The sequence below is a fragment of the Kogia breviceps genome, chromosome 3, assembly GCF_026419965.1.
Source record: "Kogia breviceps isolate mKogBre1 chromosome 3, mKogBre1 haplotype 1, whole genome shotgun sequence".
Lineage (NCBI taxonomy): Eukaryota > Metazoa > Chordata > Mammalia > Artiodactyla > Physeteridae > Kogia > Kogia breviceps.
Window position 1 is genome coordinate 108,123,325 of NC_081312.1, and position 23,157 is coordinate 108,146,481.

General features: G+C 56.0%; 1 long non-coding RNA gene, 9 other non-coding genes and 1 pseudogene across 21 annotated transcripts in view; all 11 read left to right on the forward strand.

Annotated features, from left to right (window-relative positions):
- LOC131752450 (uncharacterized) overlaps positions 1–23,157 on the forward strand; it is a 53,807-nt gene that overhangs the window by 17,474 nt on the left and 13,176 nt on the right. For 5 of the 12 annotated variants that reach the window (XR_010839748.1, XR_010839746.1, XR_010839744.1 and 2 more), the window contains 4 exons: positions 18,650–18,816; positions 19,957–20,136; positions 21,689–21,814; positions 22,973–23,086. This is a non-coding gene — a long non-coding RNA (uncharacterized lncRNA). Of the gene's footprint in view, positions 1–16,123; positions 16,228–18,649; positions 18,817–19,956; positions 20,137–21,146; positions 21,368–21,688; positions 21,815–22,972; positions 23,087–23,157 lie in introns of those variants that run through there. The other 7 variants (XR_010839747.1, XR_010839743.1, XR_010839745.1 and 4 more) reach the window with 6 other exon arrangements.
- On the forward strand, positions 959–1,050 carry LOC131753949 (small nucleolar RNA SNORD116). The gene has a single exon (XR_009335003.1). It is a non-coding gene; the product is annotated as a small nucleolar RNA SNORD116 (small nucleolar RNA).
- Positions 3,544–3,635, forward strand: LOC131753950 (small nucleolar RNA SNORD116). The gene has a single exon (XR_009335004.1). It is a non-coding gene; the product is annotated as a small nucleolar RNA SNORD116 (small nucleolar RNA).
- On the forward strand, positions 6,129–6,220 carry LOC131753951 (small nucleolar RNA SNORD116). The gene has a single exon (XR_009335005.1). It is a non-coding gene; the product is annotated as a small nucleolar RNA SNORD116 (small nucleolar RNA).
- Positions 8,714–8,805, forward strand: LOC131753952 (small nucleolar RNA SNORD116). The gene has a single exon (XR_009335006.1). It is a non-coding gene; the product is annotated as a small nucleolar RNA SNORD116 (small nucleolar RNA).
- LOC131753954 (small nucleolar RNA SNORD116) lies at positions 11,299–11,390 on the forward strand. The gene has a single exon (XR_009335007.1). It is a non-coding gene; the product is annotated as a small nucleolar RNA SNORD116 (small nucleolar RNA).
- LOC131753955 (small nucleolar RNA SNORD116) lies at positions 13,884–13,975 on the forward strand. The gene has a single exon (XR_009335008.1). It is a non-coding gene; the product is annotated as a small nucleolar RNA SNORD116 (small nucleolar RNA).
- Positions 16,469–16,560, forward strand: LOC131753956 (small nucleolar RNA SNORD116). The gene has a single exon (XR_009335009.1). It is a non-coding gene; the product is annotated as a small nucleolar RNA SNORD116 (small nucleolar RNA).
- Positions 19,045–19,136, forward strand: LOC131753957 (small nucleolar RNA SNORD116). The gene has a single exon (XR_009335010.1). It is a non-coding gene; the product is annotated as a small nucleolar RNA SNORD116 (small nucleolar RNA).
- Positions 20,378–20,469, forward strand: LOC131754016 (small nucleolar RNA SNORD116). The gene has a single exon (XR_009335068.1). It is a non-coding gene; the product is annotated as a small nucleolar RNA SNORD116 (small nucleolar RNA).
- On the forward strand, positions 22,006–22,085 carry LOC131754084 (small nucleolar RNA SNORD116; annotated as a pseudogene).

A 23,157-nucleotide genomic window follows, 5' to 3' on the forward strand; every position in this document is an offset into this window, starting at 1 on the left:
AGGAAATATCCCTGCTGATGAGTCTCCCTTGATCAGGCCAGGTGTTCCTCAGGTGCCCTTGTCACGGGTCCCTGCAAGCCGCTTTTGATGGAGGCCGTCATGTTCGGCCAAGGGCCATTCCATTGGGGAAGATCACTTCCCACTGAGGGCGCATCCATGTGTGGAAGCACCTGTGCCAAGGGCGGCTGTGTTCCCCTTGAGGGCACCGGCTCTTAGGCTGAGGGGGCACAGTTGCCCTCAGGGTGTCTCAGGGGCTCAGGACGACAGCCTTTTGCTGTGATGGAGGGGAGAGTGCTCAGGAGAGGAATTGCAGGGCCCGAGACCAGGGGGTTGTTGGACGGCAGCGCTCTTTATCCTGATGGCCGCACGCTCTGAAGGCATCTGCGCCACGACGCATTCACATTTGGCTGCGGACACACAGGCTTGACGGGCCCCTAATGAAATGCGTAGTGGAGACAGAGCACACCTCGTTGGCTGGTATTGACTTTTCCCTCGGTGCGCCTGTGCAGCCTCCTCAAGTGTGTGTGTGTGTTGTCTCACCCCGAGCCAGGTGGAATGCCAAGGGCGGAATGGCAGCAGCAGAGCAGCCTGGGGCCATCCTTAAAATCCGTGATACCAGTGAAGTGAGGACGGTGCGGCAAGGCGAGGCCAGCCGAAGGGGTCTCGGAGGGGTGTTGGCGTGCATTCCATGCGGATCCTGGTCGAAGCCTTGTCGCGGTAAGCAGCACCTCTCTGCTAAAACCTAGACTTTTGGCCACGGGAACTTGTACAACACGGCTACACCCTCACCCTCTGGCCTCCTCTCGGGGAACACGAGCTTCGATTCCCTGAGAACTGGCTGCATTTCCTGCCCCATGGCTCGGCTCTGGCCACCTCCGTAGGCGGACATGATTCAGCTCGCTGGCCGTCCCGTGGTGGAATGTGCAACTTTGCATGTCCAGCGTTTGAGCGTGTGCTTGGATCGATGATGAGTCCCACAAATGCATTCCTTGGAAATCTGAACAAAATGAGTGAGAAATCCATACCGTCTCCTCATCGTAACTGAGGTCCAGCACTTGGCTCCCAAAAGGAAAGTAGGGAGTGGTTCACGTTGCATGTGGTGCCGTTGGTGTCCACAGCCACGTTGTTCACGTTGAAGGTGGTGGCCGTCTCATGGGGAGGAGAGCCATTTGGAAAGGAGCCTGGGATGCCAATCCAGGTGGGAAGGCTAGGGACAGCGTGCCATCTCTGGCTTCCTGGGTCTGGCCAGGACTGATGTCCCCTGCCACGGTTCAGCATGCGGGTGGGAGAGGAAGGGTGAGCCGTTGGTGGTCCTGCCGTCGGCACTAGAGTTCTCCAGGCCGCCCCCACCGGCTGGCCGTTGCCTTGTGCCCCCAGAGAAAGAGAAGTCTGTATGCTCAGGGTCAGAGCAGGATTCCCGGCGTAGGGCTGGCTTATTTGTCATGTTGTGCTTGGGAGACCAGATGCAGTTTAGGTTTCTCCTGATGGGGCGAGAAATCAAATGGGCCACCGTCGCCGGGGTTTGGCGAAGCTGGTGGCTCCTCCTCGGGTTGTGTCCTGCCTGTGTGTTGTTCCGTGTGAAGGGGCTGGAAAATGACGTAGTCAAGCTTAGTCCCGGCAATCTTCTTTGGGGAGGGGTGGCTCTGGCCTCTTGCCTTCACACGTTGGGATCCCAGGGGAGAGAGAAAGGCAAGGCGAGTGAAAAAGACACTTGAGGAGTCTGGCGAAGCCCACAGGTTTACTGGTGGGTGGACAGATCGCCAGTGGCCAAGGGGCTCCCGGAACACATTTTTCTTTTACCTCCGGAGCGTTTGGAAGCACGTGTAGGGAGGGAACACGGGAGCAGGTTTGTGCACTGTCCCGCCTTTTGGCCCTCCTTGGTCGATTTCCTTCATGGCAGATCCCTGTGCCGGCGCATGGTTGCATTCGTGGCACAGCATGGTGTCTTCTCATGGGCACCGATTTGGAGGCCGTGGGGGCATTTGTCCGTGTCAGGCCACATTCCCCGTGTGTTGAAGGTGTGAAGGTGCACCACAGGACAGCCCAGCATCGTTTGTAATCCCGGCCCACATAGTGTTCCCTGAGGATTGCCGCTCTCCCCGGAGCACACTGGGTGCAACCCTGCAGAAACAAGGGAGTCGGCTGCCAAGGAAAGGTTACAGGTTTCAGCGCAGGACAGGATGTGTGGCCGGGCGTCATTTTCCCTGCCGCCCCTGGTGCGTCGAGACGGTGGTAACCGGCGCGCCTGGCCACAGGCCAGACTAGTCATACCAGTTCAGGAGTCTGGGCTGTTGGCTGGGTTCTCGCGTCGCACGGCTGAGGGTAACACGTTGCTTCTAGAGGACCTCTGCCTCACGGTTTGTCTGAGGCCACGTCACTGATGGGCCCAGGGTGCGAAAGTGCCAGGCACCACTACAAATGACCCAATTGCTGCAACGGTTTGCCCCGCCACTTTGGGCATCGGAATGGCTCCCGTGCCGTTAGGCTCCAAGGATTTTCCCCGCCACGTTGGTCATCGGAATGGTTCCCATGCCATGAGCTTTGTGTGTTGGCCCAGGGTAGGTCATCTGTCTTGGCAGCAAGCCAGGAAATATCCCTGCTGATGAGTCTCCCTTGATCAGGCCAGGTGTTCCTCAGGTGCCCTTGTCACGGGTCCCTGCAAGCCGCTTTTGATGGAGGCCGTCATGTTCGGCCAAGGGCCATTCCATTGGGGAAGATCACTTCCCACTGAGGGCGCATCCATGTGTGGAAGCACCTGTGCCAAGGGCGGCTGTGTTCCCCTTGAGGGCACCGGCTCTTAGGCTGAGGGGGCACAGTTGCCCTCAGGGTGTCTCAGGGGCTCAGGACGACAGCCTTTTGCTGTGATGGAGGGGAGAGTGCTCAGGAGAGGAATTGCAGGGCCCGAGACCAGGGGGTTGTTGGACGGCAGCGCTCTTTATCCTGATGGCCGCACGCTCTGAAGGCATCTGCGCCACGACGCATTCACATTTGGCTGCGGACACACAGGCTTGACGGGCCCCTAATGAAATGCGTAGTGGAGACAGAGCACACCTCGTTGGCTGGTATTGACTTTTCCCTCGGTGCGCCTGTGCAGCCTCCTCAAGTGTGTGTGTGTGTTGTCTCACCCCGAGCCAGGTGGAATGCCAAGGGCGGAATGGCAGCAGCAGAGCAGCCTGGGGCCATCCTTAAAATCCGTGATACCAGTGAAGTGAGGACGGTGCGGCAAGGCGAGGCCAGCCGAAGGGGTCTCGGAGGGGTGTTGGCGTGCATTCCATGCGGATCCTGGTCGAAGCCTTGTCGCGGTAAGCAGCACCTCTCTGCTAAAACCTAGACTTTTGGCCACGGGAACTTGTACAACACGGCTACACCCTCACCCTCTGGCCTCCTCTCGGGGAACACGAGCTTCGATTCCCTGAGAACTGGCTGCATTTCCTGCCCCATGGCTCGGCTCTGGCCACCTCCGTAGGCGGACATGATTCAGCTCGCTGGCCGTCCCGTGGTGGAATGTGCAACTTTGCATGTCCAGCGTTTGAGCGTGTGCTTGGATCGATGATGAGTCCCACAAATGCATTCCTTGGAAATCTGAACAAAATGAGTGAGAAATCCATACCGTCTCCTCATCGTAACTGAGGTCCAGCACTTGGCTCCCAAAAGGAAAGTAGGGAGTGGTTCACGTTGCATGTGGTGCCGTTGGTGTCCACAGCCACGTTGTTCACGTTGAAGGTGGTGGCCGTCTCATGGGGAGGAGAGCCATTTGGAAAGGAGCCTGGGATGCCAATCCAGGTGGGAAGGCTAGGGACAGCGTGCCATCTCTGGCTTCCTGGGTCTGGCCAGGACTGATGTCCCCTGCCACGGTTCAGCATGCGGGTGGGAGAGGAAGGGTGAGCCGTTGGTGGTCCTGCCGTCGGCACTAGAGTTCTCCAGGCCGCCCCCACCGGCTGGCCGTTGCCTTGTGCCCCCAGAGAAAGAGAAGTCTGTATGCTCAGGGTCAGAGCAGGATTCCCGGCGTAGGGCTGGCTTATTTGTCATGTTGTGCTTGGGAGACCAGATGCAGTTTAGGTTTCTCCTGATGGGGCGAGAAATCAAATGGGCCACCGTCGCCGGGGTTTGGCGAAGCTGGTGGCTCCTCCTCGGGTTGTGTCCTGCCTGTGTGTTGTTCCGTGTGAAGGGGCTGGAAAATGACGTAGTCAAGCTTAGTCCCGGCAATCTTCTTTGGGGAGGGGTGGCTCTGGCCTCTTGCCTTCACACGTTGGGATCCCAGGGGAGAGAGAAAGGCAAGGCGAGTGAAAAAGACACTTGAGGAGTCTGGCGAAGCCCACAGGTTTACTGGTGGGTGGACAGATCGCCAGTGGCCAAGGGGCTCCCGGAACACATTTTTCTTTTACCTCCGGAGCGTTTGGAAGCACGTGTAGGGAGGGAACACGGGAGCAGGTTTGTGCACTGTCCCGCCTTTTGGCCCTCCTTGGTCGATTTCCTTCATGGCGGATCCCTGTGCCGGCGCATGGTTGCATTCGTGGCACAGCATGGTGTCTTCTCATGGGCACCGATTTGGAGGCCGTGGGGGCATTTGTCCGTGTCAGGCCACATTCCCCGTGTGTTGAAGGTGTGAAGGTGCACCACAGGACAGCCCAGCATCGTTTGTAATCCCGGCCCACATAGTGTTCCCTGAGGATTGCCGCTCTCCCCGGAGCACACTGGGTGCAACCCTGCAGAAACAAGGGAGTCGGCTGCCAAGGAAAGGTTACAGGTTTCAGCGCAGGACAGGATGTGTGGCCGGGCGTCATTTTCCCTGCCGCCCCTGGTGCGTCGAGACGGTGGTAACCGGCGCGCCTGGCCACAGGCCAGACTAGTCATACCAGTTCAGGAGTCTGGGCTGTTGGCTGGGTTCTCGCGTCGCACGGCTGAGGGTAACACGTTGCTTCTAGAGGACCTCTGCCTCACGGTTTGTCTGAGGCCACGTCACTGATGGGCCCAGGGTGCGAAAGTGCCAGGCACCACTACAAATGACCCAATTGCTGCAACGGTTTGCCCCGCCACTTTGGGCATCGGAATGGCTCCCGTGCCGTTAGGCTCCAAGGATTTTCCCCGCCACGTTGGTCATCGGAATGGTTCCCATGCCATGAGCTTTGTGTGTTGGCCCAGGGTAGGTCATCTGTCTTGGCAGCAAGCCAGGAAATATCCCTGCTGATGAGTCTCCCTTGATCAGGCCAGGTGTTCCTCAGGTGCCCTTGTCACGGGTCCCTGCAAGCCGCTTTTGATGGAGGCCGTCATGTTCGGCCAAGGGCCATTCCATTGGGGAAGATCACTTCCCACTGAGGGCGCATCCATGTGTGGAAGCACCTGTGCCAAGGGCGGCTGTGTTCCCCTTGAGGGCACCGGCTCTTAGGCTGAGGGGGCACAGTTGCCCTCAGGGTGTCTCAGGGGCTCAGGACGACAGCCTTTTGCTGTGATGGAGGGGAGAGTGCTCAGGAGAGGAATTGCAGGGCCCGAGACCAGGGGGTTGTTGGACGGCGGCGCTCTTTATCCTGATGGCCGCACGCTCTGAAGGCATCTGCGCCACGACGCATTCACATTTGGCTGCGGACACACAGGCTAGACGGGCCCCTAATGAAATGCGTAGTGGAGACAGAGCACACCTCGTTGGCTGGTATTGACTTTTCCCTCGGTGCGCCTGTGCAGCCTCCTCAAGTGTGTGTGTGTGTTGTCTCACCCCGAGCCAGGTGGAATGCCAAGGGCGGAATGGCAGCAGCAGAGCAGCCTGGGGCCATCCTTAAAATCCGTGATACCAGTGAAGTGAGGACGGTGCGGCAAGGCGAGGCCAGCCGAAGGGGTCTCGGAGGGGTGTTGGCGTGCATTCCATGCGGATCCTGGTCGAAGCCTTGTCGCGGTAAGCAGCACCTCTCTGCTAAAACCTAGACTTTTGGCCACGGGAACTTGTACAACACGGCTACACCCTCACCCTCTGGCCTCCTCTCGGGGAACACGAGCTTCGATTCCCTGAGAACTGGCTGCATTTCCTGCCCCATGGCTCGGCTCTGGCCACCTCCGTAGGCGGACATGATTCAGCTCGCTGGCCGTCCCGTGGTGGAATGTGCAACTTTGCATGTCCAGCGTTTGAGCGTGTGCTTGGATCGATGATGAGTCCCACAAATGCATTCCTTGGAAATCTGAACAAAATGAGTGAGAAATCCATACCGTCTCCTCATCGTAACTGAGGTCCAGCACTTGGCTCCCAAAAGGAAAGTAGGGAGTGGTTCACGTTGCATGTGGTGCCGTTGGTGTCCACAGCCACGTTGTTCACGTTGAAGGTGGTGGCCGTCTCATGGGGAGGAGAGCCATTTGGAAAGGAGCCTGGGATGCCAATCCAGGTGGGAAGGCTAGGGACAGCGTGCCATCTCTGGCTTCCTGGGTCTGGCCAGGACTGATGTCCCCTGCCACGGTTCAGCATGCGGGTGGGAGAGGAAGGGTGAGCCGTTGGTGGTCCTGCCGTCGGCACTAGAGTTCTCCAGGCCGCCCCCACCGGCTGGCCGTTGCCTTGTGCCCCCAGAGAAAGAGAAGTCTGTATGCTCAGGGTCAGAGCAGGATTCCCGGCGTAGGGCTGGCTTATTTGTCATGTTGTGCTTGGGAGACCAGATGCAGTTTAGGTTTCTCCTGATGGGGCGAGAAATCAAATGGGCCACCGTCGCCGGGGTTTGGCGAAGCTGGTGGCTCCTCCTCGGGTTGTGTCCTGCCTGTGTGTTGTTCCGTGTGAAGGGGCTGGAAAATGACGTAGTCAAGCTTAGTCCCGGCAATCTTCTTTGGGGAGGGGTGGCTCTGGCCTCTTGCCTTCACACGTTGGGATCCCAGGGGAGAGAGAAAGGCAAGGCGAGTGAAAAAGACACTTGAGGAGTCTGGCGAAGCCCACAGGTTTACTGGTGGGTGGACAGATCGCCAGTGGCCAAGGGGCTCCCGGAACACATTTTTCTTTTACCTCCGGAGCGTTTGGAAGCACGTGTAGGGAGGGAACACGGGAGCAGGTTTGTGCACTGTCCCGCCTTTTGGCCCTCCTTGGTCGATTTCCTTCATGGCGGATCCCTGTGCCGGCGCATGGTTGCATTCGTGGCACAGCATGGTGTCTTCTCATGGGCACCGATTTGGAGGCCGTGGGGGCATTTGTCCGTGTCAGGCCACATTCCCCGTGTGTTGAAGGTGTGAAGGTGCACCACAGGACAGCCCAGCATCGTTTGTAATCCCGGCCCACATAGTGTTCCCTGAGGATTGCCGCTCTCCCCGGAGCACACTGGGTGCAACCCTGCAGAAACAAGGGAGTCGGCTGCCAAGGAAAGGTTACAGGTTTCAGCGCAGGACAGGATGTGTGGCCGGGCGTCATTTTCCCTGCCGCCCCTGGTGCGTCGAGACGGTGGTAACCGGCGCGCCTGGCCACAGGCCAGACTAGTCATACCAGTTCAGGAGTCTGGGCTGTTGGCTGGGTTCTCGCGTCGCACGGCTGAGGGTAACACGTTGCTTCTAGAGGACCTCTGCCTCACGGTTTGTCTGAGGCCACGTCACTGATGGGCCCAGGGTGCGAAAGTGCCAGGCACCACTACAAATGACCCAATTGCTGCAACGGTTTGCCCCGCCACTTTGGGCATCGGAATGGCTCCCGTGCCGTTAGGCTCCAAGGATTTTCCCCGCCACGTTGGTCATCGGAATGGTTCCCATGCCATGAGCTTTGTGTGTTGGCCCAGGGTAGGTCATCTGTCTTGGCTGCAAGCCAGGAAATATCCCTGCTGATGAGTCTCCCTTGATCAGGCCAGGTGTTCCTCAGGTGCCCTTGTCACGGGTCCCTGCAAGCCGCTTTTGATGGAGGCCGTCATGTTCGGCCAAGGGCCATTCCATTGGGGAAGATCACTTCCCACTGAGGGCGCATCCATGTGTGGAAGCACCTGTGCCAAGGGCGGCTGTGTTCCCCTTGAGGGCACCGGCTCTTAGGCTGAGGGGGCACAGTTGCCCTCAGGGAGTCTCAGGGGCTCAGGACGACAGCCTTTTGCTGTGATGGAGGGGAGAGTGCTCAGGAGAGGAATTGCAGGGCCCGAGAGCAGGGGGTTGTTGGACGGCGGCGCTCTTTATCCTGATGGCCGCACGCTCTGAAGGCATCTGCGCCACGACGCATTCACATTTGGCTGCGGACACACAGGCTAGACGGGCCCCTAATGAAATGCGTAGTGGAGACAGAGCACACCTCGTTGGCTGGTATTGACTTTTCTCTCGGTGCGCCTGTGCAGCCTCCTCAAGTGTGTGTGTGTGTTGTCTCACCCCGAGCCAGGTGGAATGCCAAGGGCGGAATGGCAGCAGCAGAGCAGCCTGGGACCATCCTTATAATCCGTGATACCAGTGAAGTGAGGACGGTGCGGCAAGGCGAGGCCAGCCGAAGGGGTCTCGGAGGGGTGTTGGCGTGCATTCCATGCGGATCCTGGTCGAAGCCTTGTCGCGGTAAGCAGCACCTCTCTGCTAAAACCTAGACTTTTGGCCACGGGAACTTGTACAACACGGCTACACCCTCACCCTCTGGCCTCCTCTCGGGGAACACGAGCTTCGATTCCCTGAGAACTGGCTGCATTTCCTGCCCCATGGCTCGGCTCTGGCCACCTCCGTAGGCGGACATGATTCAGCTCGCTGGCCGTCCCGTGGTGGAATGTGCAACTTTGCATGTCCAGCGTTTGAGCGTGTGCTTGGATCGATGATGAGTCCCACAAATGCATTCCTTGGAAATCTGAACAAAATGAGTGAGAAATCCATACCGTCTCCTCATCGTAACTGAGGTCCAGCACTTGGCTCCCAAAAGGAAAGTAGGGAGTGGTTCACGTTGCATGTGGTGCCGTTGGTGTCCACAGCCACGTTGTTCACGTTGAAGGTGGTGGCCGTCTCATGGGGAGGAGAGCCATTTGGAAAGGAGCCTGGGATGCCAATCCAGGTGGGAAGGCTAGGGACAGCGTGCCATCTCTGGCTTCCTGGGTCTGGCCAGGACTGATGTCCCCTGCCACGGTTCAGCATGCGGGTGGGAGAGGAAGGGTGAGCCGTTGGTGGTCCTGCCGTCGGCACTAGAGTTCTCCAGGCCGCCCCCACCGGCTGGCCGTTGCCTTGTGCCCCCAGAGAAAGAGAAGTCTGTATGCTCAGGGTCAGAGCAGGATTCCCGGCGTAGGGCTGGCTTATTTGTCATGTTGTGCTTGGGAGACCAGATGCAGTTTAGGTTTCTCCTGATGGGGCGAGAAATCAAATGGGCCACCGTCGCCGGGGTTTGGCGAAGCTGGTGGCTCCTCCTCGGGTTGTGTCCTGCCTGTGTGTTGTTCCGTGTGAAGGGGCTGGAAAATGACGTAGTCAAGCTTAGTCCCGGCAATCTTCTTTGGGGAGGGGTGGCTCTGGCCTCTTGCCTTCACACGTTGGGATCCCAGGGGAGAGAGAAAGGCAAGGCGAGTGAAAAAGACACTTGAGGAGTCTGGCGAAGCCCACAGGTTTACTGGTGGGTGGACAGATCGCCAGTGGCCAAGGGGCTCCCGGAACACATTTTTCTTTTACCTCCGGAGCGTTTGGAAGCACGTGTAGGGAGGGAACACGGGAGCAGGTTTGTGCACTGTCCCGCCTTTTGGCCCTCCTTGGTCGATTTCCTTCATGGCAGATCCCTGTGCCGGCGCATGGTTGCATTCGTGGCACAGCATGGTGTCTTCTCATGGGCACCGATTTGGAGGCCGTGGGGGCATTTGTCCGTGTCAGGCCACATTCCCCGTGTGTTGAAGGTGTGAAGGTGCACCACAGGACAGCCCAGCATCGTTTGTAATCCCGGCCCACATAGTGTTCCCTGAGGATTGCCGCTCTCCCCGGAGCACACTGGGTGCAACCCTGCAGAAATAAGGGAGTCGGCTGCCAAGGAAAGGTTACAGGTTTCAGCGCAGGACAGGATGTGTGGCCGGGCGTCATTTTCCCTGCCGCCCCTGGTGCGTCGAGACGGTGGTAACCGGCGCGCCTGGCCACAGGCCAGACTAGTCATACCAGTTCAGGTGTCTGGGCTGTTGGCTGGGTTCTCGCGTCGCACGGCTGAGGGTAACACGTTGCTTCTAGAGGACCTCTGCCTCACGGTTTGTCTGAGGCCACGTCACTGATGGGCCCAGGGTGCGAAAGTGCCAGGCACCACTACAAATGACCCAATTGCTGCAACGGTTTGCCCCGCCACTTTGGGCATCGGAATGGCTCCCGTGCCGTTAGGCTCCAAGGATTTTCCCCGCCACGTTGGTCATCGGAATGGTTCCCATGCCATGAGCTTTGTGTGTTGGCCCAGGGTAGGTCATCTGTCTTGGCAGCAAGCCAGGAAATATCCCTGCTGATGAGTCTCCCTTGATCAGGCCAGGTGTTCCTCAGGTGCCCTTGTCACGGGTCCCTGCAAGCCGCTTTTGATGGAGGCCGTCATGTTCGGCCAAGGGCCATTCCATTGGGGAAGATCACTTCCCACTGAGGGCGCATCCATGTGTGGAAGCACCTGTGCCAAGGGCGGCTGTGTTCCCCTTGAGGGCACCGGCTCTTAGGCTGAGGGGGCACAGTTGCCCTCAGGGTGTCTCAGGGGCTCAGGACGACAGCCTTTTGCTGTGATGGAGGGGAGAGTGCTCAGGAGAGGAATTGCAGGGCCCGAGACCAGGGGGTTGTTGGACGGCGGCGCTCTTTATCCTGATGGCCGCACGCTCTGAAGGCATCTGCGCCACGACGCATTCACATTTGGCTGCGGACACACAGGCTAGACGGGCCCCTAATGAAATGCGTAGTGGAGACAGAGCACACCTCGTTGGCTGGTATTGACTTTTCCCTCGGTGCGCCTGTGCAGCCTCCTCAAGTGTGTGTGTGTGTTGTCTCACCCCGAGCCAGGTGGAATGCCAAGGGCGGAATGGCAGCAGCAGAGCAGCCTGGGGCCATCCTTAAAATCCGTGATACCAGTGAAGTGAGGACGGTGCGGCAAGGCGAGGCCAGCCGAAGGGGTCTCGGAGGGGTGTTGGCGTGCATTCCATGCGGATCCTGGTCGAAGCCTTGTCGCGGTAAGCAGCACCTCTCTGCTAAAACCTAGACTTTTGGCCACGGGAACTTGTACAACACGGCTACACCCTCACCCTCTGGCCTCCTCTCGGGGAACACGAGCTTCGATTCCCTGAGAACTGGCTGCATTTCCTGCCCCATGGCTCGGCTCTGGCCACCTCCGTAGGCGGACATGATTCAGCTCGCTGGCCGTCCCGTGGTGGAATGTGCAACTTTGCATGTCCAGCGTTTGAGCGTGTGCTTGGATCGATGATGAGTCCCACAAATGCATTCCTTGGAAATCTGAACAAAATGAGTGAGAAATCCATACCGTCTCCTCATCGTAACTGAGGTCCAGCACTTGGCTCCCAAAAGGAAAGTAGGGAGTGGTTCACGTTGCATGTGGTGCCGTTGGTGTCCACAGCCACGTTGTTCACGTTGAAGGTGGTGGCCGTCTCATGGGGAGGAGAGCCATTTGGAAAGGAGCCTGGGATGCCAATCCAGGTGGGAAGGCTAGGGACAGCGTGCCATCTCTGGCTTCCTGGGTCTGGCCAGGACTGATGTCCCCTGCCACGGTTCAGCATGCGGGTGGGAGAGGAAGGGTGAGCCGTTGGTGGTCCTGCCGTCGGCACTAGAGTTCTCCAGGCCGCCCCCACCGGCTGGCCGTTGCCTTGTGCCCCCAGAGAAAGAGAAGTCTGTATGCTCAGGGTCAGAGCAGGATTCCCGGCGTAGGGCTGGCTTATTTGTCATGTTGTGCTTGGGAGACCAGATGCAGTTTAGGTTTCTCCTGATGGGGCGAGAAATCAAATGGGCCACCGTCGCCGGGGTTTGGCGAAGCTGGTGGCTCCTCCTCGGGTTGTGTCCTGCCTGTGTGTTGTTCCGTGTGAAGGGGCTGGAAAATGACGTAGTCAAGCTTAGTCCCGGCAATCTTCTTTGGGGAGGGGTGGCTCTGGCCTCTTGCCTTCACACGTTGGGATCCCAGGGGAGAGAGAAAGGCAAGGCGAGTGAAAAAGACACTTGAGGAGTCTGGCGAAGCCCACAGGTTTACTGGTGGGTGGACAGATCGCCAGTGGCCAAGGGGCTCCCGGAACACATTTTTCTTTTACCTCCGGAGCGTTTGGAAGCACGTGTAGGGAGGGAACACGGGAGCAGGTTTGTGCACTGTCCCGCCTTTTGGCCCTCCTTGGTCGATTTCCTTCATGGCGGATCCCTGTGCCGGCGCATGGTTGCATTCGTGGCACAGCATGGTGTCTTCTCATGGGCACCGATTTGGAGGCCGTGGGGGCATTTGTCCGTGTCAGGCCACATTCCCCGTGTGTTGAAGGTGTGAAGGTGCACCACAGGACAGCCCAGCATCGTTTGTAATCCCGGCCCACATAGTGTTCCCTGAGGATTGCCGCTCTCCCCGGAGCACACTGGGTGCAACCCTGCAGAAATAAGGGAGTCGGCTGCCAAGGAAAGGTTACAGGTTTCAGCGCAGGACAGGATGTGTGGCCGGGCGTCATTTTCCCTGCCGCCCCTGGTGCGTCGAGACGGTGGTAACCGGCGCGCCTGGCCACAGGCCAGACTAGTCATACCAGTTCAGGAGTCTGGGCTGTTGGCTGGGTTCTCGCGTCGCACGGCTGAGGGTAACACGTTGCTTCTAGAGGACCTCTGCCTCACGGTTTGTCTGAGGCCACGTCACTGATGGGCCCAGGGTGCGAAAGTGCCAGGCACCACTACAAATGACCCAATTGCTGCAACGGTTTGCCCCGCCACTTTGGGCATCGGAATGGCTCCCGTGCCGTTAGGCTCCAAGGATTTTCCCCGCCACGTTGGTCATCGGAATGGTTCCCATGCCATGAGCTTTGTGTGTTGGCCCAGGGTAGGTCATCTGTCTTGGCAGCAAGCCAGGAAATATCCCTGCTGATGAGTCTCCCTTGATCAGGCCAGGTGTTCCTCAGGTGCCCTTGTCACGGGTCCCTGCAAGCCGCTTTTGATGGAGGCCGTCATGTTCGGCCAAGGGCCATTCCATTGGGGAAGATCACTTCCCACTGAGGGCGCATCCATGTGTGGAAGCACCTGTGCCAAGGGCGGCTGTGTTCCCCTTGAGGGCACCGGCTCTTAGGCTGAGGGGGCACAGTTGCCCTCAGGGTGTCTCAGGGGCTCAGGACGACAGCCTTTTGCTGTGATGGAGGGGAGAGTGCTCAGGAGAGGAATTGCAGGGCCCGAGACCAGGGGGTTGTTGGACGGCAGCGCTCTTTATCCTGATGGCCGCACGCTCTGAAGGCATCTGCGCCACGACGCATTCACATTTGGCTGCGGACACACAGGCTTGACGGGCCCCTAATGAAATGCGTAGTGGAGACAGAGCACACCTCGTTGGCTGGTATTGACTTTTCCCTCGGTGCGCCTGTGCAGCCTCCTCAAGTGTGTGTGTGTGTTGTCTCACCCCGAGCCAGGTGGAATGCCAAGGGCGGAATGGCAGCAGCAGAGCAGCCTGGGGCCATCCTTAAAATCCGTGATACCAGTGAAGTGAGGACGGTGCGGCAAGGCGAGGCCAGCCGAAGGGGTCTCGGAGGGGTGTTGGCGTGCATTCCATGCGGATCCTGGTCGAAGCCTTGTCGCGGTAAGCAGCACCTCTCTGCTAAAACCTAGACTTTTGGCCACGGGAACTTGTACAACACGGCTACACCCTCACCCTCTGGCCTCCTCTCGGGGAACACGAGCTTCGATTCCCTGAGAACTGGCTGCATTTCCTGCCCCATGGCTCGGCTCTGGCCACCTCCGTAGGCGGACATGATTCAGCTCGCTGGCCGTCCCGTGGTGGAATGTGCAACTTTGCATGTCCAGCGTTTGAGCGTGTGCTTGGATCGATGATGAGTCCCACAAATGCATTCCTTGGAAATCTGAACAAAATGAGTGAGAAATCCATACCGTCTCCTCATCGTAACTGAGGTCCAGCACTTGGCTCCCAAAAGGAAAGTAGGGAGTGGTTCACGTTGCATGTGGTGCCGTTGGTGTCCACAGCCACGTTGTTCACGTTGAAGGTGGTGGCCGTCTCATGGGGAGGAGAGCCATTTGGAAAGGAGCCTGGGATGCCAATCCAGGTGGGAAGGCTAGGGACAGCGTGCCATCTCTGGCTTCCTGGGTCTGGCCAGGACTGATGTCCCCTGCCACGGTTCAGCATGCGGGTGGGAGAGGAAGGGTGAGCCGTTGGTGGTCCTGCCGTCGGCACTAGAGTTCTCCAGGCCGCCCCCACCGGCTGGCCGTTGCCTTGTGCCCCCAGAGAAAGAGAAGTCTGTATGCTCAGGGTCAGAGCAGGATTCCCGGCGTAGGGCTGGCTTATTTGTCATGTTGTGCTTGGGAGACCAGATGCAGTTTAGGTTTCTCCTGATGGGGCGAGAAATCAAATGGGCCACCGTCGCCGGGGTTTGGCGAAGCTGGTGGCTCCTCCTCGGGTTGTGTCCTGCCTGTGTGTTGTTCCGTGTGAAGGGGCTGGAAAATGACGTAGTCAAGCTTAGTCCCGGCAATCTTCTTTGGGGAGGGGTGGCTCTGGCCTCTTGCCTTCACACGTTGGGATCCCAGGGGAGAGAGAAAGGCAAGGCGAGTGAAAAAGACACTTGAGGAGTCTGGCGAAGCCCACAGGTTTACTGGTGGGTGGACAGATCGCCAGTGGCCAAGGGGCTCCCGGAACACATTTTTCTTTTACCTCCGGAGCGTTTGGAAGCACGTGTAGGGAGGGAACACGGGAGCAGGTTTGTGCACTGTCCCGCCTTTTGGCCCTCCTTGGTCGATTTCCTTCATGGCGGATCCCTGTGCCGGCGCATGGTTGCATTCGTGGCACAGCATGGTGTCTTCTCATGGGCACCGATTTGGAGGCCGTGGGGGCATTTGTCCGTGTCAGGCCACATTCCCCGTGTGTTGAAGGTGTGAAGGTGCACCACAGGACAGCCCAGCATCGTTTGTAATCCCGGCCCACATAGTGTTCCCTGAGGATTGCCGCTCTCCCCGGAGCACACTGGGTGCAACCCTGCAGAAATAAGGGAGTCGGCTGCCAAGGAAAGGTTACAGGTTTCAGCGCAGGACAGGATGTGTGGCCGGGCGTCATTTTCCCTGCCGCCCCTGGTGCGTCGAGACGGTGGTAACCGGCGCGCCTGGCCACAGGCCAGACTAGTCATACCAGTTCAGGAGTCTGGGCTGTTGGCTGGGTTCTCGCGTCGCACGGCTGAGGGTAACACGTTGCTTCTAGAGGACCTCTGCCTCACGGTTTGTCTGAGGCCACGTCACTGATGGGCCCAGGGTGCGAAAGTGCCAGGCACCACTACAAATGACCCAATTGCTGCAACGGTTTGCCCCGCCACTTTGGGCATCGGAATGGCTCCCGTGCCGTTAGGCTCCAAGGATTTTCCCCGCCACGTTGGTCATCGGAATGGTTCCCATGCCATGAGCTTTGTGTGTTGGCCCAGGGTAGGTCATCTGTCTTGGCAGCAAGCCAGGAAATATCCCTGCTGATGAGTCTCCCTTGATCAGGCCAGGTGTTCCTCAGGTGCCCTTGTCACGGGTCCCTGCAAGCCGCTTTTGATGGAGGCCGTCATGTTCGGCCAAGGGCCATTCCATTGGGGAAGATCACTTCCCACTGAGGGCGCATCCATGTGTGGAAGCACCTGTGCCAAGGGCGGCTGTGTTCCCCTTGAGGGCACCGGCTCTTAGGCTGAGGGGGCACAGTTGCCCTCAGGGTGTCTCAGGGGCTCAGGACGACAGCCTTTTGCTGTGATGGAGGGGAGAGTGCTCAGGAGAGGAATTGCAGGGCCCGAGACCAGGGGGTTGTTGGACGGCAGCGCTCTTTATCCTGATGGCCGCACGCTCTGAAGGCATCTGCGCCACGACGCATTCACATTTGGCTGCGGACACACAGGCTTGACGGGCCCCTAATGAAATGCGTAGTGGAGACAGAGCACACCTCGTTGGCTGGTATTGACTTTTCCCTCGGTGCGCCTGTGCAGCCTCCTCAAGTGTGTGTGTGTGTTGTCTCACCCCGAGCCAGGTGGAATGCCAAGGGCGGAATGGCAGCAGCAGAGCAGCCTGGGGCCATCCTTAAAATCCGTGATACCAGTGAAGTGAGGACGGTGCGGCAAGGCGAGGCCAGCCGAAGGGGTCTCGGAGGGGTGTTGGCGTGCATTCCATGCGGATCCTGGTCGAAGCCTTGTCGCGGTAAGCAGCACCTCTCTGCTAAAACCTAGACTTTTGGCCACGGGAACTTGTACAACACGGCTACACCCTCACCCTCTGGCCTCCTCTCGGGGAACACGAGCTTCGATTCCCTGAGAACTGGCTGCATTTCCTGCCCCATGGCTCGGCTCTGGCCACCTCCGTAGGCGGACATGATTCAGCTCGCTGGCCGTCCCGTGGTGGAATGTGCAACTTTGCATGTCCAGCGTTTGAGCGTGTGCTTGGATCGATGATGAGTCCCACAAATGCATTCCTTGGAAATCTGAACAAAATGAGTGAGAAATCCATACCGTCTCCTCATCGTAACTGAGGTCCAGCACTTGGCTCCCAAAAGGAAAGTAGGGAGTGGTTCACGTTGCATGTGGTGCCGTTGGTGTCCACAGCCACGTTGTTCACGTTGAAGGTGGTGGCCGTCTCATGGGGAGGAGAGCCATTTGGAAAGGAGCCTGGGATGCCAATCCAGGTGGGAAGGCTAGGGACAGCGTGCCATCTCTGGCTTCCTGGGTCTGGCCAGGACTGATGTCCCCTGCCACGGTTCAGCATGCGGGTGGGAGAGGAAGGGTGAGCCGTTGGTGGTCCTGCCGTCGGCACTAGAGTTCTCCAGGCCGCCCCCACCGGCTGGCCGTTGCCTTGTGCCCCCAGAGAAAGAGAAGTCTGTATGCTCAGGGTCAGAGCAGGATTCCCGGCGTAGGGCTGGCTTATTTGTCATGTTGTGCTTGGGAGACCAGATGCAGTTTAGGTTTCTCCTGATGGGGCGAGAAATCAAATGGGCCACCGTCGCCGGGGTTTGGCGAAGCTGGTGGCTCCTCCTCGGGTTGTGTCCTGCCTGTGTGTTGTTCCGTGTGAAGGGGCTGGAAAATGACGTAGTCAAGCTTAGTCCCGGCAATCTTCTTTGGGGAGGGGTGGCTCTGGCCTCTTGCCTTCACACGTTTGGATCCCAGGGGAGAGAGAAAGGCAAGGCGAGTGAAAAAGACACTTGAGGAGTCTGGCGAAGCCCACAGGTTTACTGGTGGGTGGACAGATCGCCAGTGGCCAAGGGGCTCCTGGAACACATTTTTCTTTTACCTCCGGAGCGTTTGGAAGCACGTGTAGGGAGGGAACACAGGAGCAGATTTGTGCACTGTCCCGCCTTTTGGCCCTCCTTGGTCGATTTCCTTCATGGCGGATCCCTGTGCCGGCGCATGGTTGCATTCGTGGCACAGCATGGTGACTTCTCATGGGCACCGATTTGGAGGCCGTGGGGGCATTTGTCCGTTTCAGTCCACATTCCCCGTGTGTTGAAGGTGTGAAGGTGCACCACAGGACAGTCCAGCATCGTTTGTAATCCCGGCCCACATAGTGTTCCCTGAGGATTGCCGCTCTCCCCGGAGCACACTGGGTGCAACCCTGCAGAAACAAGGGAGTCGGCTGCCAAGGAAAGGTTACAGGTTTCAGCGCAGGACAGGATGTGTGGCCGGGCGTCATTTTCCCTGCCGCCCCTGGTGCGTCGAGACGGTGGTAACCGGCGCGCCTGGCCACAGGCCAGACTAGTCATACCAGTTCAGGTGTCTGGGCTGTTGGCTGGGTTCTCGCGTCGCACGGCTGAGGGTAACACGTTGCTTCTAGAGGACCTCTGCCTCACGGTTTGTCTGAGGCCACGTCACTGATGGGCCCAGGGTGCGAAAGTGCCAGGCACCACTACAAATGACCCAATTGCTGCAACGGTTTGCCCCGCCACTTTGGGCATCGGAATGGCTCCCGTGCCGTTAGGCTCCAAGGATTTTCCCCGCCACGTTGGTCATCGGAATGGTTCCCATGCCATGAGCTTTGTGTGTTGGCCCAGGGTAGGTCATCTGTCTTGGCAGCAAGCCAGGAAATATCCCTGCTGATGAGTCTCCCTTGATCAGGCCAGGTGTTCCTCAGGTGCCCTTGTCACGGGTCCCTGCAAGCCGCTTTTGATGGAGGCCGTCATGTTCGGCCAAGGGCCATTCCATTGGGGAAGATCACTTCCCACTGAGGGCGCATCCATGTGTGGAAGCACCTGTGCCAAGGGCGGCTGTGTTCCCCTTGAGGGCACCGGCTCTTAGGCTGAGGGGGCACAGTTGCCCTCAGGGTGTCTCAGGGGCTCAGGACGACAGCCTTTTGCTGTGATGGAGGGGAGAGTGCTCAGGAGAGGAATTGCAGGGCCCGAGACCAGGGGGTTGTTGGACAGCGGCGCTCTTTATCCTGATGGCCGCACGCTCTGAAGGCATCTGCGCCACGACGCGTTCACATTTGGCTGCGGACACACAGGCTAGACGGGCCCCTAATGAAATGCGTAGTGGAGACAGAGCACACCTCGTTGGCTGGTATTGACTTTTCCCTCGGTGCGCCTGTGCAGCCTCCTCAAGTGTGTGTGTGTGTGTGTTGTCTCACCCCGAGCCAGGTGGAATGCCAAGGGCGGAATGGCAGCAGCAGAGCAGCCTGGAGCCATCCTTATAATCCGTGATACCAGTGAAGTGAGGACGGTGCGGCAAGGCGAGGCCAGCCGAAGGGGTCTCGGAGGGGTGTTGGCGTGCATTCCATGCGGATCCTGGTCGAAGCCTTGTCGCGGTAAGCAGCACCTCTCTGCTAAAACCTAGACTTTTGGCCACGGGAACTTGTGCACCGGGGCTACACCCTCACCTTCTGGCCTCCTCTTGGAGAACACGAGCTTCGATTCCCTGAGAACTGGCCCTTGGCTCGGCTCTGGCCACCTCCGTAGGCAGACATGATTCAGCTCGCTGGCCGTCCCGTGGTGGAATGTGCAACTTTGCATGTCCATCGTTTGAGCGTGTGCTTGGATCGATGATGAGTCCCACAAATGCATTCCTTGGAAATCTGAACAAAATGAGTGAGAAATCCATACCGTCTCCTCATCATAACTGAGGTCCAGCACTTGGCTCCCAAAAGGAAAGTAGGGAGTGGTTCACGTTGCATGTGGTGCCGTTGGTGTCCACAGCCACGTTGTTCACGTTGAAGGTGGTGGCCGTCTCATGGGGAGGAGAGCCATTTGGAAAGGAGCCTGGGATGCCTATCCAGATGGGAAGGCTAGGGACAGCGTGCCGTCTCTGGGTTCCTGGGTCTGGCCAGGACTGCTGTCCCCTGCCACGGTTCAGCATGAGGGTAGGAGAGGAAGGGTGAGACATTGGTGGTCCTGCCATCGGCACTAGAGTTCTCCAGGCCGCCCCCTCCGGCTGGCCGTTGCCTTGTGCCCCCATAGAAAGAGAAGTCTGTATGCTCAGGGTCAGAGCAGGATTCCTGGAGTAGGGCTGGCTTATTTGTCATGTTGTGTTTGGGATGCCAGATGCAGGTTTAGGTTCCTCCTGATGGGCGCAGAAATCAAATGGGCTACCATCCACGGGGTTTGGCGAAGCTGATGGCTACTCCTTGGGTTGTGTCCTGCTTGTGTGTTCCGTGTGAAGGGGCTGGAACATGACTTTTTCAGCACTCCTGAGAGTGCTCAGGAGAGGAATTGCAGGGCCCGAGACCAGGGGGTTTTTGGATGGCGGCACTGTTTATCCTGATGGCCGCATTCTCTGAAGTCATCTGCGCCACGATGCGTTCACATTTGGCTGCAGACACAGGCATTATGGGCAGCAAATTATACGTTGAGGGGAGATAGAGCACACATCAATGGGTGGTATTGCCTTTTCCTTCTGTGCGCCAGTGCATGCTCCTCAAGTATGCATATTTTCTCTCTCCCTGAGCCAGGTGGAGTGCCAGGGAAGGAATGCCAGCAGCACAGCAGCCTGGGAACATCTGTATAATCCATGATACCCAGTGAAGTGAGGATGGTGTGGCAAGGCGAGTCCTGGCAAAGGAATCTCGGTTAGGTGTTGGCATGCTTTCCATGAGGATCCTCGTTTAAACCTTGTTTTCAACCTTGTTGTGGTAAGCGACCCTTATTTGCCGAAACCAGATGTTTGCCCATGGGAACTTGTACACCGGGGCTGCACCCTCAACTTCTGGCCTTTTTTCGGTGAATACGAATGTCAATGCCCTGAGAACTGGCTGCATTTCCTGCCCCATGGCTCAGCTTTTTTGCCACTGCCATATGCTGACATGATTCAGCTCGCTGTCCATCCCATGGTGGAATCTGAAACTTTGCATGTGCAGCGTTTGAGCATGTCTTGCATCGATGATGAGTCCCACAAATGCATTCCTTGGAAATCTGAACAAAATAAATGAGAAATCCCTACCGTCTCCTCATTGGAACTGAGGTCCAGGACGTGACTTCCAAAAGGAAAGTAGGGAGGGGTTCATGTTGCATTTGCTGCTGTGGGTGTCCACAGCCACGTTGTTAAAGTTGAGGGTTGTGGCCATCTCATGGCTAGAAGAGCCATTGGGAAAGGATCCTGGCATTCCAATCCAGGTCGAAGGGTAGGGACAGAGTGCCGTCTCTGGGTGCCTTGGTCTAGCCAGGACTGCTGTGCCCTGCCACGGTTCAGCATGTGGGTAGGAGAGAGAGTGTGAGCCATTGGTGGTCCTGTCGCCTGCCCTTGAGCTTTACAGGCCTCCTTCACTGGCTCATCGATGCCTTGTGCCCTCAGAGAAATAGAAATCTGTATGCTCAGGGTCAGAGCAGGATTCCTGCCTAGGGCAGGCTTCTTTGTCATGTTCTGCTTGGGACACCAGATGCAGTTTTGGTTTCTCCTGATGAGGGGCAAAATCAAATGGGCCACTGTTCCCGGGAGTTTGGTCAAGCTGATGGCTCCATCTCAGGTTGTGTCCTGCTTGTGTGTGCTGTGTGAAGGGACTGGAAAATGCCTTTGTCAATTCCAGGGGACATCAGCTTTTTTGGTGAGGGGTGGGTCTGGCATCTTTCCGTGACACGTTAGAAAAATTGACTTTCTATGCTACCCTTTTCCAAGGAACAAACATAATTTTTTCTCATTATATAGATGGTCGAGTGAATATCTGTGGTTAATTCCTTATTGTTTTTTATCAATTGACATTCAGTTGGGAAGGTTTTATTTCACAACTTCCTGTATTTCCTCTGTGCTTTGAAAAATGGAAGTGACTTTGGAATTGCATGGAATACTCACCACCATAAAAAAGTGCTGATTTTGTTACTTTCACCTGTTCCCTCTCCTGGGATGGAACGAAATAATGAACTCCAAAGGTAATAACCAATTTTAAGCAAATTTTCTTTTTATGGCTTATTTTTATTATATTTTTGTAATCATGTAAATAATTGGTTTTGTGAAGTATCTGTTAATCCAAATAATGTGTTATTAATTATCTGGTGAGGTCCAATATTTTGTCTCCTTTATTTCCAAGGTTTTTATGCTTTCTCCCTTTGAATAACATCAGAAACATTCTAGTAAAGTAATATGTGTATATTTAATATGAAGGTACATAATAAATCTGCTTGTCTTGTGCATGTTTGACAAATAGACATATATACATCTCATTTTTCCATATTTTTACTCTATTTCCACAGGTATGGACCACTGGTTGAGTTTAATATGAAAGAGTTTATCCCTCTTCTTGAGAGGTGCCATGAAGGAAAGTATTGAAAATAATTTTACCATCTCATCCTCAAGAGCCAGTGGGAATTGTAACATCAGTAAGCATTTCATCCTGAAAATACTGACATTCCTCTTAGAACATTGTAACACTCATGGGGCTGTTATTGACTGTGATGACTGGTCTGCATTATTGAATACTGTGGGTCAATGTGTCTGAGGGTGTCAGATCCCAGAGTGCTCAGTGACTGCCACATATCTCAGGATCAAAGTCCCTTTTACTAATGTGCGTGGATTAATGATAACTTCACATATGTTTCTCATTGGAATATGAACAAACTGAGTGACAAAATCATTTGTCAGCTGAGGTCCCTCCCAGGGACCATGCTAGGCATAAAATGTGGAGGGAGCTCAACTGGTCTAGTAGAAGTACCAGCCAGGACTGAAGTGTTTGAAAGCTCACCTGATTGCATACATTAAGGGAAATGATCTGTACAGAGATCTATAAATGTGTGGTTTAAGGACGACATGGAAACTCTTAGAGTGCTTTGCTGACAGCATCCATTCACTCACAGTAATCAGACTCTGGAGAACCAGCACATGAGTAGTGAGACCCAGGATATATGTTTTTGTCTCCCTTGAGCCATTCACAAGATTTCCTTAGATTCTACAATCTTGTGAATGAGCAGTAGTCTATTGAGGTCAATTACATAGTCAGTTCAAAAGATATTATGTCTTTACTTGTCAATTTTTTTAGATAAAGCAAATATATGAAAATTTAAAAGTAGTTTGTATTTACAGGAATATCTTAGGGCATGTTTTGATTTGATTGTTAACTCAGTCACAAAAATCCATACACTTATTTTTCTTCTCACCCAAAGAGAAATTTTCTAGACATTTGAGTAATGGAGTCAAGTATATGTTGCACTAAATATTTTTAATTGTGAAATTATTGCGTTTCCAGTTCTTGGCATTTTATTGGTTAATATTCATATTCCTTCAGTCTGTTTCACATGTGTTTTAAGGGAGATCCCAGTTTTAATGAGTGATTCTAAGGGTCCTTTGGAGAAATTTTGACCAGGTCTTAGAACAAGCGACTTTCTATACTTTCCTGTTCCATGGAACAATGCTATTTTTATTCTTATCATACAGGTAGTCAGCAAATGTATGTACTTAATTCCTTATAGCCTCTTATCAATTAATATTCAACTTGGAAGGTTTTCTTTCTCAACTCCTCTAATTTCCTCTGTGGTTTATAGGTTGGAAGTAATATTGGAATTGCATGGAATTCTTACCACCCCACCAAAGAAGAGCTGGTTTTGTCACTTCTGCCACTCCTTATCTAAGAAGAAATCCAATGATGCACTCTCAAGGTAACATCTAATCTTCTGTAAATTTTTCCTGAGTTATTATTTTTTAAGTAATCAAGAATTTAATTGGTGTT